General features: G+C 35.4%; 1 pseudogene; it reads right to left on the bottom strand.

The window, feature by feature from the left end:
• Window positions 1–5,607: 5,607 nt before the first annotated feature.
• LOC143665973 (riboflavin kinase pseudogene) lies at window positions 5,608–14,268 on the bottom strand (annotated as a pseudogene).
• Between the last annotated feature and the right edge of the window lie 2,741 nt (window positions 14,269–17,009).

The following is a 17,009-nucleotide window of genomic DNA, read 5'->3' on the forward strand; positions in this document are numbered from 1 at the left end:
ATTTCTGATACATGTGACAAAATGGATGAACCATGATGACATCACATTGAAAAAAACAAGCCAGACATAAAAGGACAAATACTGTATGATCTCACTGATGTGAAATAATTAGAAAAAGTGAACTCATAGAGTCAGAAGCTAGAATATTGGTTCCAGGGGAAATAGTGGGGGTAGAGAATAGGAAGTTAAGGCAATCCTTTATTTTATGCACGTTGTGCTCTAGAGTACAACTTCTATAATAATAATAATAATAACAATAAAAGAACATAATACATGTAAAAATTAAGAAACATACATAATGGGAAGAAGAGAAAACAAGAACAGCAAGATTTATTCATCCTTTTATCAACTTAGAATAGTAATTAGGATCATTTGAAATATTTTACAGATACTAAAGGACCGCAGATTTGGGTTTTTCTGACAACCAACTAAATACAGACATAAAAACTGTTATATGATTGGCAACATAAATAAATTGATTGCAAACCAGAAAGATATTCAGAGGAAAACACAATTGTCTTTAGTAATAAGGACTAAAAGAACTTCAATTGGTCTTTACAAAAAGATACTGTGTTAAATTGTCACATGGAATAGGTATAGAAAGTTTTTGTTGCGTGGGCAGAATTTCAACTAAAACTTGAGGTTTAAATATTTGAATAAGAGGGAAACTAGATATACATATTCCAGGAAGTTAAAACAACGGAAACATGAATATAAAAGTGGTGAATGAATTCAATACATTCCAGGTCATTTAAGATGGCAGAAGTAGAGGATTTTATTGGAGAGTTGTTAAAAAAATATGAGAGGTAAAAGTCAAATACAAAGCTCTTGAGGAGAGAAATAAAAATGGCTATATATATCTTATATTTGAGAGAGGAAATATGCATTTTAAATTCTGTTGGGGAGGAGCGTGTATTCTTAGAAGGAGGAAACATACTCAAACAGAAAAAGACTGTATACACAGAAAAAGCATTTTACCATCATAACAATAACTACAATTTCTTGACATTTCACAAAATACCAGAAGTTTTTTATTAACTTGCTTTTAATATTTTTTTAAAAACTTTGGACATTTAAGTTACAGTAAGATTTTACTGCAAAGATATTTTTTTTTGTCGTTTACTACTATGTCTTCCACTTGCTAAACAAGCAACAGAGTTCACTGGTACTTTTTCGATAAATTATCCTTTGAACATTCACAGGGACTTTTAAAACCATGTTTGCCTATAATTTACATGAAGATTCTTCATACTGCAAAAAAGAAACAGCTCATTCAGGATCCTACATGTTCCATTTAATTTCCCAGGAAGAAAAAAGATTTAAAGAGACTAGGCATCTTGTACAAATATTCTGGAGTTGAGGGGAATGAATAAGACTGAAGTATATACGCCCGGAAAGGAGGGACACTTTACCCTCTATCATAGATGAAATGCATAGGAAGGAAATATAAGGCAGACATGTTTTCATTTGGAGGGAAAGAAAATGAGATAGCTCATTTCAAATAGTTGGTCGTCTTTTATTGGAAGAAAGAGTTCTTTAGGTTAAAAACAAAAGCGGCCATAACCCAACAAGACTAGGCTACACTTAGCCAGTCCAGCACCAAGATGGTCCTTCTTCCTGGTCCTCCTACTAAGTGCAGCCAAAAATAGTGGATGATATATATAAAATAAACAGAGACAGAGAGGTAGTGAGAAGACAGCCTGGCTACGGACTTCAGGACCCAAGGAACAACAACTTTAATCTTACCCTAACCCTAACTTCCATTTTCCATGCATTTTTAAATCCTCTCTACAAAATTTGCATTGAAATCATTTCAAAGGTCACATGCTTATAGCTGCAAGTCTTGTAATTTTTTCCTTTGGCTACTTTGGCAAATAGAGGGATCACCATGGATTTATAGCACTTCCAGGGCTCATATTCTCACACAGGCTCAGGGATACGTTGAAATAGAGAACCCTCTTTTTAAAACATGTTGCCAGAAGGCCACAGCTCTTTAGCTCTTAACAGTGAGTATCTTCCAGATAATTTTTTAACAACCACAAAGATGATGCAACCGATGAAAAGTAGCTGTTATGACCCCAACTATGATTCAAAGCAGGGCTACTGTTGTCAAGACATCGTTCTCAATTGTTGATGGAATGAGAAGCTTACACATTCCCAGATGCAGAAAAACTAAGAATTTTTCACATTACATATGACTGATAATAACAGTAAAGAAAGTTCTCTAAACAGAAAAAATATATGATAGGAGAATGAACCTTGGAACACAAAGAAGTAAAGAATAGTGGAAATACCAAATGATATGGATACATGCAGTACATTTTTTTCAACTTTTGGTATGTTTGAAAATCAAAGCAAAAAGTAAAACACTATCTGATGTGGCCTTCATCATATGCAGATGAATATTTAAGACATTTTTTATTATGAACAGTGGAGGACAGAAAGACTTAAAAAGAGGTAAAACTTCTATACTTTTCATGAACTGGAAAATATTGACACCAAAAGATCTTCCTGATGATGGAATAGTCCTGAATCTTGATTTTCATTTGCTTTTTTAAAAATATTTTAATATTCTTTAAAAAATATTTTTAATTGTATAGTATAACATTCATACAAAGCAAAGAAAGAAAAAGTGATAGTTTTCAAAGCACTCTTCAACAGGACAGATCCCAGAGTTTGCAAGGGGCCAATATATCATCATTTATATTGGTATAATCTATAATCAATAGATTATTCCTTTGAGCTGCTCTAGAACACTGGAGGCTAAAAGGATTACATATTTTTTATCATCACTTTTTTCTTTTTTTGTGAAAAATGACATATATACTAAAAAAACCAATAAATTTCAAAACACAGTAAAACAATTAGCTGTAGAACAGACTTCAGAGTTTGGATGGGTTACAATTCCACAATTTTAGGTTTTTACTCCTAGCTACTCTAAGATACAAGAGGCTAAAGGAAATATTAATACAATGATTCATCAACCCTACTCATTTGTTAAACTCTACCTTCTCTTCATAATTCCATCATCAACTTTGGTCTTTATATCCCACTCTTTAGGGGTATTTGGGCTATGGCTGTTCTGACTTTTTCATGTTGGAAGGGGCTATCAGTAATATTAGATAGGGAGATGGAACTAGCTGATGTTCTGGAGAGCCTGGGCCCTCTAGGTTTCAGGGCTTATCTAGTCCAGGGACCCATCTGGAGGTTTTCAGTTTCTGGAAAGATACTCTAGTGCATGGAATCTTTGTAGGATCTTATATATTGCCCAAGGTGTTCTTTAGGATTGACAGGACTGGTTTTGGTTGGGATTTGTCAAGTTATGATAGGCAGCAAGGTCTAACTGAAGCTTGCATAAGAGTGACATCCAGAGTAGCCTCTAGACTCTATTTGACCTCTCCCAGCCACTGCTAGCATCACGTTGTGGAGTAGGCATCATGTAAGGGAACCCAGACATTGTTATTATACTCCTCGGTCTCTTATAAAGGCAACACACAATATGGACCCTCACACTCAGAAAGTAAGCTCTGGGGAGAGGAATGCCAATAGCCCTATGAATGTTCTCCAAGTAAACTTCAGTTAATGTGCTGCTTGTATAAAAAAACAGGTCTCTTGGAGGCAGGGGCCTTGGCTGTAGAACTAACATTGCATGACAAATTTCCCTACAGGTGCCACCTTTAATAACTTGTTATTCAGGGTTTTTAAGACACCTTAGAGTAACAATCATTAGCCATTCTTCTCTAGGCTTAAAAATAAAGCCAACAATTTAGGAACTTGGTCAAAGATTCAAGTTTACATGGCAAGAAAAATATCTCTTAGTCAAGATTTATTTCAATGTCTGGAAACATTCAGACCAATTAAAATGGCGCTACCGTACTTTCTTAAAATACATAAATATAAACTTTTCATATAACACTTTTGAAAATGTTGACACTATCAGATTTTCAGAAACAATGGCTATTTAAAAAGCACAAGGCAACCATAAAATATCAAAGAACTTTCATACACTTAAATGAGGACATAATTAGCAGCAAAGTAATCAAACAAAATAAACACAAATCTGTCTTTACAGTTTGTATGTTGGTTTAACTCTGCTTCATAAAATAGAGGCATCTTTCGTTCAAGCATTTTATTTCTAACATGAAATTATTTTCTAAATATTTTATAAAGAAATAAAAAAATGCCACGTACTGCTGTTTGCCACAAAATCATACACCATAAAGTAAAATACAACCAACTGAATTTACCCATGCTTCCCAATAATCTGACGTAATTTATGATATTTTTCTATATACTTTATTCTAATTCATTTATACAGATTAGGGAAACTGATTTATGATAAGCCATTTTCATCTTTAAAATTACCTTCCATATGACTACCCCTCCAGCAAATCCAGTGCCAAAGTGAAAAATGATGCCCAAAGCAACCTATAACCTTAATTTCCCAAATATCAATTTCAAATTCTGCCTACTTGAACAAAAAGACTCAAATAGCCCAAAATCACATAGTTAGTAGGGAGGAAAATGTATGAGATAAAGATTATTTAACTAGAACTTTATTATTTATGTTTTTCCTGCAAGCTACAAGCACTCTTTAGTCTGGCACTGAACATACACAACTACGGAGTTTAGATTTTTTCAGGCACATAATTGCATGAAAAATAAATAACTTTCAAACTCTTTCATAGTTAAACTAGCTCTTAAATATTTTCAGGGGAGAGGAGTTCCAAGAATTTTGTGTTTTTTTAAAGAAACCGGTACATATAAATGAATTGCTATACGTTCAACTAAATCTTGAAGAAACCTACAGAATTTTTTTTTCTTAAAGTACAATGCAGATATGCATGGCCATCACTGTTCTTGTAGTGAAAGGATGGAGTGGTAAAGATTGAGTAAATCTGCTGTGAGTTGCAGTTATAAGCTAATCTAAATGGAAAAAACAAGATGAAAAACTTGCCATTGACAATCACTTAAAGGGAAAAAGAGCCAATAAAAAAATACTGAACAAGAATATCTCCTCTTTAAGGTGAGAAAATATTACCCAACACAAAAATTTACAGATTTGAAAAACACTCATTTTTTTCTTTGACTTAAAATAAAACTAAAAAAAATAGTGGAAGGAAGAAATCAAGACTATTAAGAATTGATGCAGATTTATGTAAAAATGGAACAGAGAGTACAATAATTTCACCTCATAAAGGAAATGTCTTCATGTGCTTAATAAACTACATTAAAGTTAAAAAAAAATCCATGCACAATTATCAAAAATGCAAAGTTTGGATTTTTCCTCTTAGGTTTGTAATCAACTATCAATCTACAAACCTGTGTGTTCTGCAGCATATGCTTTACAAATACCTACATACATACTGGTATTTTAAGAATCATGTTTCATCTCAAACTAGTGAAATGCTTTTTACCCATTTTCTTTCCATCATAAGAAACTTAAGACTTTTCTAAATGGTACATTTTAGAAAGATTTGAGATAGTTTTTACTCAACATATTACATAAAAACAACCTTGATTTTTAAGTAAAATCGTTTTAGTACTATGGCAAGATGGGTTTAATTTAACAGCTAAAGCATACATATAGTAATTACATGGTACTATTTAAACTAATTCACAATGATAAGAAAATGGATTGATTTTTAAAATATCACCGACATGAGACTGTGTAGTTATGAACAGTGAAATACTAGAAAACGGTGAATAAATAAATAAAATGATTTTCCAGCAAGGGTCTTTCATTGTTTTGCTTTCAGTAACCTGAAAGAAATTGTCTTCTTTGCGTTTCAAATGTTCTGGTAATTCTAACCATTTCTTAGTTTCTTCACTATCACCTTGAATTGCTGAAATAAGTGATTCTAAAGAATGAAAGTTCTTTTCTGGTCTGAGGTAGCCCCGATGGGCACATTGAGCATTTCCCCCATCGAAGTCCTCTTGAAGGTATGTATGACATGAGCTTCGTGGACTTTTTGGTATTCTTGTAGTTTGGATTCCATCCTGTGCTCACCACCGTCTGATGGAGAGCTCCACTCCCAACACTGGCCCAACCATAATAAATGCCAGCGGATATATCAGTTGGAAGACCATCGACTCCTTGTTCGAGAAAGTGAACAGTAGGGATGCCGGGCTGCTTGGTGCCGCTCTCCCCAAGCCGGGCACCACCTGGCCTGGGCAGAAGTAGGATAGGTGACTCATGATGCCACCCGCTTGCAGCGCCGGGTTCAGCCCAGTCGGCGGATCTCACCGGGTCGGTCCAGGCGGTGCCAGGACCCTCCCCAAGCAACCAGGGGATACGGAAGGGAGCCCGGCCTCTCGCGTGCACACAAGGCCGGGGGGCTACGACCAAACGCCCGAGCGAGTCCCTCACGTCGCTGATCCAAGGGAAGCTACCGCCTGAATCTTGATTCTGATGTTAGTTAGAGGAATAACATAGAACCTTACACACACATTGCACCAATATCCATTTCCTGCTTTCGGTATTGACTGTATTTATGCAAGATGTAATCACTGGGGAAAGTGGGGGAACTGTACGTGGAACCACCATATACTCTTTGCAAATTCTTGTAAATCTGTATTGATTTCAAGTAAGTTAAAAATACTTGGGGGAAAAAAAAAACACTGCCTCAAAGAATGTTTCTGTTGTTGTTGTTGTTTGGCATGGGCAGGCTCCAGGAATCGAACCCCTGTCTCCAGCACAGCAAATGAAAATTCTGCCACTGAACCACTGGTGCACCATCCAAAGAGTGTTGTTTAAAAACACTTGCTTCTATCTGTTAAAGAGTGTACAAACTCTTAAACCTCCATTCCATTCAGGATGATCCTTGATTTTAAATTTCCCACTGGTGTAAACTCCAAAAATAGAAAATTTTGAAAAGCATCCTTCCACTAACCTTTAAGTCCATCAATAAGTCAAAAATGTAGTCACTAGGAAATATCTGAGTTCCTTCTCTCACATTGTTTTGAAACAGATTCTCAAAAACACAGCAATTGGAGGAAAGAGAACCATTTAATATAGGTAGGAATTAAACCTGTATGACTATGAGTTATTGTGTAAGGAAAACATATCTGATTTTGAAATGTTCAAGAGATATTACATAGAAATGATTTTCTTGTTTTTTTTTAATTTTGAGATACTTATAGATTCATAGGAGGTTGCAATGAAATATATCGACATGTCCCATGCATCCTTCCCTTTCACCTTTCCCAGTGTTAATCTCTCATACAACTATAGCACAATATCAAAACCCAAAAACTGATATTGATACAATTCATAAAGATTATTCATGTTTCATCAGCTATACATGTTCTAATTTGTGTGTGCATGTGTGTGTGTAGTTCTATGCAAGTTTATTAGAGCACATAACCACAATGTTCAGGAGAGATAAGGGATAAGGGACAGATGTCACTAAAAAGAGGTAGCAAGAGGGCACAATTAAATGAATTGTTTTTAATATAAATTTCAGATTTTTCTTAATTTAAATTCTTTGCAGCTTACTTAGAGGAAGGGTAGACTATTGCCTCTGAGGTAAAGTTCCCCAGAAAAATCAGGCAAGAAAATGGCAGATTTTAAGCAAATTATTTGTCATACTCACAGCTTACCCTTCTCTTTTCAGATTGTCTTACCATTTAAATTAAACTGTCTGGTGGAATAAAAGTATTTGACAACAAATAGGAATTCAAATGATCGCTTAGGTTTGTTGACCATATTAATTGCTTTACCTTCCAAGTGCCTGTATTTACTGGCATAGAAAGTGCCTGTTATTTATTGCCATTTACTGTGAAAGACCTTTGTTCTTTGTGTTTTTAGCTCTGTTTTTCTTAAGAGGCAGGAACTCTGACAGCTGCTGCCAGCTCTGTGCAGTTTGTTGAAAACAATAAGGAGAATTGCCTAGCAACCTCACATCCAGCTTTTGGTACCTTCCTGGAGATTACATTCCACACATTTCGTTCATCTCTGCAAGCTTAGAAGAGAAAAACACAAACACACGTTATAATAAAAACTGCACCAATTTACACTTTCTGCAAGATATGTCCCCAATTTTCATAGCCAATTTGGTTTTTCAACATGCATATCAGACAAGTTATTAACCCTGAAATGATCACATAGAGGTTTATGCAAGTGAGAGAGTTAGTTTCCCCTCAGCTGTCTGATAGTGGTTTTCTTTTTTAAGGCTTGAGAAGACAATCTCCACAATTAAACTGGAAAAAAACAAGTGCTCCTATGCTTTTCTAAATATAGAATGCCTTAAGATTAAATACAAGTTATTTTGAGTCATTTTCAGAGCATGAGAGAGGAATGAAATCAACATTGTTTGAGTCTTGGTATTAGCCTGGGTATTAGCTGCTTCTGTTGTACTTCCCTCCATACTCAATTATTTAGTTAGTGATTATGATAGACATTGGGGAAATTATCGAGCATTGTGAGAAAAGTGCAATACCAAAGAGTTGGAAAGCTTAAATTCAAGTCTGGACTGTGCATGTTTGTTTCACCTATGTTTGTTTTCCTTATCTCAGTGGACTTGATCAGTCACTTAATTTCTCTTTCCCAATACCCTCATCTGCAAAATAAGAACCTGTCCTAAATAACTACCTAAGGTCCCTTCTCTTCTGACATTCCATGTTTCATTGAATGGTCTTGGTCTTCCATGGGACTGTTTCTTGATGAAAATTGAGTAGAAGAAGAAAATGGTTATGGCATATACAGAATTATCTCTTTCTCTTTTTTTTTTGGATGCATGGTCCGGGTCTCCCGCATGGAAGGCAGGCATTCTAGCCACTAAACTACCTGTGCACACAGAATTATCTCTTTTAATTATATCATTAAATCAAACATTGCTTTCTCTAAAAGTGAGAGAGAAGAGTGCTTGAGATGACTACAAATACCTCTGTAGATCTGGTAAAATGACAGGGTACAAATGTGTACAACGATTCCATATGATAACAAAAATATCCCATAAAATTAAAGGAAATTACTTACAGTCAAAGGCAATGAGAGAAATGATAAGGTAGGGAGTCAGGAAACTATAGCTTGCAGACTCACTCCAGTCCACTGTCCAATTTTGTGAATAAATGTTTATTGGAACACTGCAAAAGCTCTTTTTTACATATTGTTTATGACTACTTTCATGCTATATTGACAGCTAATTAGTTGTAACAAAGGCTGTTACATTCTTTAAAGACAAAATATTTACAAATTTTCCCCTTTCCAGAAGAAGTTTGCTTATACCTGTTGATATATTACAACATTTTCAATGCTTATTCAGACTTCAAGTCAGTTACTTTAACCAGAATATGTGCATTATTTCAATGAAAAAGAGAAATATATTCCAAGTTATAGGTACTCTATTTTTTCTATTTAGCAATTAGTCAAAAATAAATTAAAGACCAATTTTCATTAAAGGGGACTGATACGTGTTTATCATTGTCAAAATATATTAACTCTTTTCTCTAGGTTTTCTCCATATTTATAATTAAATATTCAAGTATTCAAAAATGCTTTGGAAATAGCAAATTTAATATTTATGCAGATGATATTATATAAAATGTTAAGTCTTCATTATCCTATCTCAGGGTTATATCAACTCCCAGTACAGTGTCATAATCTAGTCTGCAGGGAACTTGATCATTTCTGCATCTCACAAGACATCATATAGGTCCATTATATTGATGGTATCATGTTGATTGGACCTAATGAACAATAAGTAGCAGACACTCTATACTAATTGGTAAGGCATTTGTGTGTGAGAGGATGAGGGATAACTTCAACAAAAATACAGAGGTCTTTTACCTCAGTAAAATTTCTAGGTGTCCAGTGGTGTGGTGCATGACGAGATATCCTTTCTAAGGTGGAGGATGTGTTATTCCACCTGGCCCTTCCTATAATGAAAACAGAAGCCACAACACCTAGTTGGCCCCTTTTGGAGACAACATAGTCCTCATTTAGATGTACTACCCTGGCCCATTTATCAAGTGATCCAAAAACCTATTATCTTTGAGTAGGAACTGGAACTAGAGGAGGCTCTATAAGAGGTCCAAACTGCTGTATAAACAGTGCTGTCAATGGGGCCATATGACCCTGTAGATCCAATGGTGTTGTGTCAATGGTGACTAGAGATGCTGTCTGGAGTCTTTGACAGCCCCTATGCAAAGGCAAATTTTTAGGACTTTAGAGCAGTCTTGCTATCTTCTGCAGTTAACCACTCTTTTTTTTCTGAGAAAAAGCATTTGGCCTGTTACTGGACCTTAGTTGAGACTGAACACTCAATCATGGGCCGCCATTACCATGATACCTGAGTTACCTATCATGAGCTATGTTTTGTGTGACCCACGAAACCATAAAGTTGTGCATGTGCAGCAGCACTCAATCATAAAATGGAAGTCCTATATATTAGTACAGATTCTAGTGGGTTCTGAAAGCCCAAGTAAGTTACACGAAGAAGAGGCCCAAAAGCTCTGTATGCTGGTTTGAATTTGTGGATCCCAGAAAAAACATGTCCTTTAATCCTCATTCAGTTTATTGCTGGATGGGAGTCTTTTAATCTTCCCGGAAGATGTGACCCACCCAATTGTGGGAGGTAACTTTTGATTAGATGATTTCCATGGAGATGTGTCTCCACCCATTTAAAGTGAGGTTGCTTACTGGAGCCTTTTAAGAGGGAAACATTTTGGAAAGAGCTACAGAGCCTGCACAGCCAGAGACCTTTGGAGATAAAGAAGGAAAATGCCCCCGGGGAGCTTCATGAATCAAGAAGCCTAATGAGAAAGCTAGTATATGCTGTCATGTTCACCATGTGCCTTTCTAATAAACATAGAAATTCTGAGCGTCATCAGCCTTCTTGAAGCAAGATATCCTTCCCTGGATGCCTTAGATTGGACATTTCTATAGTCTTGCTTTAGTTTGGAGATTTTCATGGTCTTAGAACTGTGGACGTGCAACTTAATAAATTCCCTCTTTTAACAGCCATTCTGTTTCTGGTATATTGCATTCTTGCAGCAAGCAAACTAGAACACCCATAGTCTCCACTCTTACCACATTGCCTTCTCTTTCCCAGCCAAAAGCTATGGCCTATTAGGGAGTTCCTTACAGTTCCTTGACCGGGGAAGAGAAAACAGCCTGTTTTATAGATGGTTCTGTATGATATGCAAGGACCACCTGAAAATACCACCTGCAGCACTGTAATGCCTTTCTGGAAAGTCAGTGAATGATAGTGGTGAGGGTAAATCTTTCCAGAAGGTGGAACTTCAAAGAGTACTCCTGGTTATTCAGTTTTCTTGAAAGGAGACATGGCTGGTAATGTGTTTGTATACTGACTCATGGGCTCATTGACTAGATGTCTGGGACTTAGAAGGCATACAATTGGAAATTCGGTGACAAAGATGCCTGGGGAAGAAGAATGTGTTCAGACCTTTGTGAATGGACAAAACCATGAAGACATTTGTGTCCCATATGAACACTCACCAGAGGGTAACTTCAGCAGAGGAAGATTGTAATAATCAGGTGGATAAGATGACCTGTTCTGTGGATACCAGTTGGTCTCTTTCTTCAGCCATTCCTGTCATTGCTCACTGGGCTCCTGGACAAAATGGTCATGGGGGTAGGGATGGACATGATGCATGGACTCAGCAATATGCACCTCCATTTACTCAAGCCCAAACTGGTTACAGCTACTGCTGAGTGCCCAATATGCCGCAGCAGAGACCAACACTCAGTTCCCAATACGACACCATTCCCTGCCACAAGTGCCCTTGTGGCAGTTGATTATTTTAGATCACTCCTATCATGAAAGGGGCAGCATTTTGTCCTAACTAAAATAGACACAGACTACAGATATGGGTTTGCCTTCTCTGTATGCTATATTTCTATTAAAACTATCATCCATGGACTTATAGAATGGTTTATCCAGTGTAATGGTATTCAACACAGCATTGCTTTTGATCAAGAAACACACTTTACAGCAAATGAGTGTGAGAACAGACACATGCTAATGGAATTCACTCGTCTTACTATATTTTCCATCATCCTGAAGCAGCTGGGTTGATAGAATGCTGGAATGGTCTCTTGAAGGCTAAATTGCGGCACCAACTACAGATGAAGAAGGGAATTATTATACTGGCTAGGGTGATTGATCCTGACTATCAAGGAGAAATAGAACTGTAACTACACAATGGAGGTAAATATTCCAGTTTGCCTGGAATAGAGAAGATCCTCTAGGGCAGCTTTTAGTACTACCATACCCTGAGGTTAAAGTCAATGGGAAATTGCAACAACCCAGTCCAGGCAGGACTACCAATTGCTCAGAAACTTCAGAAATGAAGGTTTGGGTTATCAAGCAAAGAACCAAGGCAAGCCTATGAAATGGATAGTGGAAGAATATAGCTATAAATATGTGCTACCACCATGTGAAGAGTAACAGAAATAAGGACCGTAATAGTTATTAATATTATTTTATATTTGTATATGCTCCAAAAGCAAATACCTTTGCTTTCTTCCCTAACTTATCCCCTTATCACATGCCACAAGATATATTAGTTTCAAATTATGGTATTTAAGTTATAGGATATCAAGCTTAAGAATGAATATTTCCCAAGGACTCCTCCCCATTCTGGAGAGAGTCAATGCTTTTCTAGTCATCTGCAGGACAGTTGAGTATTGTTAGGTGAAAATATGACAGTGATTATCTTTATTTAGAGATTGAGTATGGTTTAAGGATACATGTATGGCTGCCAAGTTGGAAAGGAGTGGACTGTGATGGTTACGTTCATGTGTAATGTAGGTTTGATGTCCAACTGTTTCGTCACGCAAGCAATGGCTGATTATTATTGTGAGAATATCTTGTGGACTTAAATCATCAGGAGGTTGATTTCTTCCATGGCTGATTACATCTACAATCAACTGAGGATATTGCTTTCAACAATTACAGATGTCTTGTTAATCAGTTGAAGGCTTTAAAAGTAGAAGTGATGATTTCACAGTCATTAGGATTTCCATCTATACCTCAGTCAACCGGCTTCTTCCCAGATTTTCAATGGGAAACTTCGCTGGAGTTTCCAGATTGCTGCCTGCCATATGAAGTTTGGACTTGTGAATTCCCAAAGTCACATGAGACAATTCTGATAAAAATCTCATAATGTTTACAGATATCTCTTATTGGTTCTGTTTCTTTAGAAAAACCGGACTAATATACCATTTTTTAAATGCAATAAAATAACATTAATGTTAAGGAATCAGGGAACTGTGTTTCCCCAATATCACTGAGGTTTGTAAAATTTAATGACTAATTAAGCTGATTACTTTACATTGAGGTACACTTTACATGCAACTATCATACTATGATTAGGTAAGTATTAGATTTCTAGACCATGTATTGCTCAATCTGAAGTGGCTAGCAGGACCTTTAAAATGGAAACACAGACAAACACTAAATTAATGGAGGAAGTAATGCTTATATTTCTTGTTTCTATTTTGTCTCTTTCACCCATCATCATAAATAGCAAAGAAAAGGGAGTTGGAATTTTATCTTGCAAGGAACTTCCTAAACACATAGTTAATTTTCATTCTTTTAGTATATAAGTAATATCTTATTTCCTGAAGCTGTAGGAAGAGTAATTTAATGGAAGGGATTATCAATGATTAATGGATACAACCCAGTTCCAGAGCTATGGAATTAAAACAACAATATTTAAAGAACACAAAGAGTAGAAGCAAATATACTGAACTTCACAGGCAGAAAAAAATTGAGGTAAAGGTTAAATCTTTTCTTCATGGGTTATAGTCTATATATAACAATCCAACATTTGCCTATTCTCAAATGTATTCCGTGAGAATGGTAAGAGAAAATGGAGAATAAACAATAGCAGAATTAAAGAAAGTAAAATAATTATGGATTCAGCATATAAGTTTGTGGCTAACAGTGGTGTCCAGTTGCCCTCTGGTTTCCTCTAGGGCAAGAGTTAATTAAGCAGCTATATTAATTTTATTCTTTGACTCTGCTTCAAGACATATGAGTCGTGTTTCTACTTCTTAATCTTGTGATTTTGTTTATCCTCACATCGGTTCCTCTCTTGCTACCCATATTTGTATAATAATATCTTTCTGGTGGCAAACATTCACTACCCAATTTTCCTATGATTTTTTGTTCTCTCTTCTACCCATCAAAGTCTAGTTACTTGGAGATCGTTGTTCTGAATCTCATTGTTCTTTAACCATGGATCTGCTATCTGTTGGCCAACTTCCTTGTTGCGACCCAATTTCCCAGATTCTACCATGTTGGCTAAACTACTGTAGTTTTCCTTTCACTTCCATGTACTAAGAAACTAATCACTGTATCTCAAACCCTTACTGACAGTTTGCTTGAAATTCTATATTGCTCACCAGACTTAAAATATTTCATCGCCTAGACCTGAGTCAATGTCCCTAGAACATTACCTATCAAAGATAGTGGGTCTTCTCTTATATCTAAGCTGTCTAATTATGCTATAAGTAACTTGAAAAATTTAGTAGAAACTATTGAAATGTAAATTTCAGAGTAAATGAGGATATTCTTTTGTTTCTTGTTAATTTTACCTAATGTGCATTTTTCCATGTGTATGTTTTGCCATATTCACAGAGACTTGCCTATCTGGTTATAGAATGCTTAGTAACATCGAATAATATTAATGAAGAAACCAGTTTCTGTTTAGAGTCTACATAAAAGAAGACCAGTTAACATGGTCCAGGAGTCAGGCAAGCAAATTCTAAATATCAGACAAATATTAAAATCTGACACTACCATTAATAAGCAGTGTTTCATAAGAAAATATACTTAAATAAATTTGCCTGACTTTTCTTATCTTTAAAATAGTGTCAATATTACTATCACTTTAAGAAGTTTATTAACAAGAAAAGAATGCATGTAAAGTGTTTAGCTCAGTGCCAAATAGACAGAACTCATCAATCTGTGAGGCCACTGCATATATTGAAGACAGAATATTTAGGTCAAATTATGGTAAAGCAAAAATGAAAACACCCACTATCCATTTTTCCAAGACATAGCTCAGTCTATGACATCATCTCCATTTTTATCTCTCTCTCCTGCCTAGGAGAATTCTTCATCCACAGAGCATAATTCACATATGCCATTATCTAACTGATCACAGGCCAAAGGGAGAAAGAGAATCTGAGAGTAAAGTGGAAGAAGCTCTCAGGTCCTCTACCACAGACAGAAAACCCATGTCATTTTTTTTTAACCATTAGTATGCAATTTAAGAGAACTTGCATTTAAGTGATTTATACTATACTTCTTGGTTTTGCTTTTAAGATTTAAAGAAACATGTTTAAATCATCAATAAGAGACATGACTGATCAAGTTGAAAAAAGCCAGTTTCTAAGAAAAGCTCATTAATGGACTCTTAACCCAGGGTCGGCTGTCAGAAATACCGTTCTTTCTATTTCGTTGGCAAACACACTGCTAAAATAGCTTCATACATAGAATATATCTATAATTGAAAAATGAAGGCTTTCACATTCAAGTGGTTTCTGGTACTTTTGTCTTACCTATGCCTCCATAAATGTTCCTACTGAACACTGCCAGATTGAACCATGACCAATTTCATGTAGAACAGATTAATTTACTCTTACAATCCAAATACATCAAAAAAATTGGTTAACAACATGGTAAATTGGCAAGTCTTCTCTTGATTTTTGGACTCAGCATTTAAAAATAATGTTTTTCTGAATATAACTTTTTATAAAAGTTAAAATCTACCATTTAAAAAAATTTTGAGATGTCAGAGTTAATATTTAGCCATGAAATCTGATATTCTCAAATCATCTAATTATCTTTTTATTAGAGTGACTTATTCATTAAAGAATATTCTGAAAGTAGTTTATATCCTTCCTGTGAGAGTGTGAGTTGAGAATTAATTACTGTGTTACTGGTAATGTGAAAAAAAATATTGATTTCCAATTCTGACAAATTCCTTTATCTGCAATGGAATTTTATCTTAAGTGACAATCCCAATCCATATTTTTGTTGGAAATACAATTCCCGATCTTGAGTATATTTGCTTTGTACATGTTATTAACATTTTCTCATGCATGGATGTTTTCTAACAAAATATCAGAGAAAAGCATTATGTCAAGTAACACATAACTATATTCTAAAATGCTAGAAATGTGTTACATGGAAAAATACATCTGCTTTTTGAAATATAAGAAGTTAATATTTCTAATATTGTGCAAATATGGGAATTAATATGCTACAATATGCCCACATTATCCAACAGTGGTTTCAAGTGTTGATTATAACATTACATGTGAAAAAAACACACTCAAAACATATGTGAGGCTAATCCAATCCACAGATATTTAAATTAAGTCATTTAGAATAAAGCCAGCAGTATGTAATCAAGAGAGATACAGAAGGGGGCGTGTGGGTAGTTCAGTGGTAGAATTCTCCTCTGCCATGGGGGGGACCCGGGTTCAATTTCCAGCCTGTGCACTCCTCAAAAACAAACCAACCAGCCAACAAAAACAAGCCAAAAAAATTCAACAAAATTACTGCAATAACGGGACACTCGCATGGGAAAAGAATGAAATGTGACCCTGCCGTAGAGCATACAAAAAAAAAATCAAAACAAAAAGAGAGATAGAGTCTGTCAGAATTCCAAGATATCAGCAGAAGGCTGATTTGAAGAGACCAAAACTTACATTACTTTATAATTAACACAGAAATTTGATATATATTAAAATATTTTATCCTCACAGCATCTTCCCCAAATAAAAAGTCTAGTAGTCATATTTCCCACTCATTTGAAGAAACCAGTTTAAGTGATTGTGAGCTTTGAAAGGTCTAATGTGCTGAAAGGAAGAATGGATATTGACATTTTTTGTAACACTGTTAGGGTAACTAGTTCAGCTAAGCCTTCTAACTCTAAATATCATCATCTTTAATTATGGCTTCTCATGAATAGCCTTAAGATTGAAATTAGTAGGAAAATCAATTAAATTTCAATATATTTTCCCTAAC

The sequence above is a fragment of the Tamandua tetradactyla genome, chromosome 22 (assembly GCF_023851605.1).
Source record: "Tamandua tetradactyla isolate mTamTet1 chromosome 22, mTamTet1.pri, whole genome shotgun sequence".
Classification (NCBI taxonomy): Eukaryota; Metazoa; Chordata; class Mammalia; order Pilosa; family Myrmecophagidae; genus Tamandua; species Tamandua tetradactyla.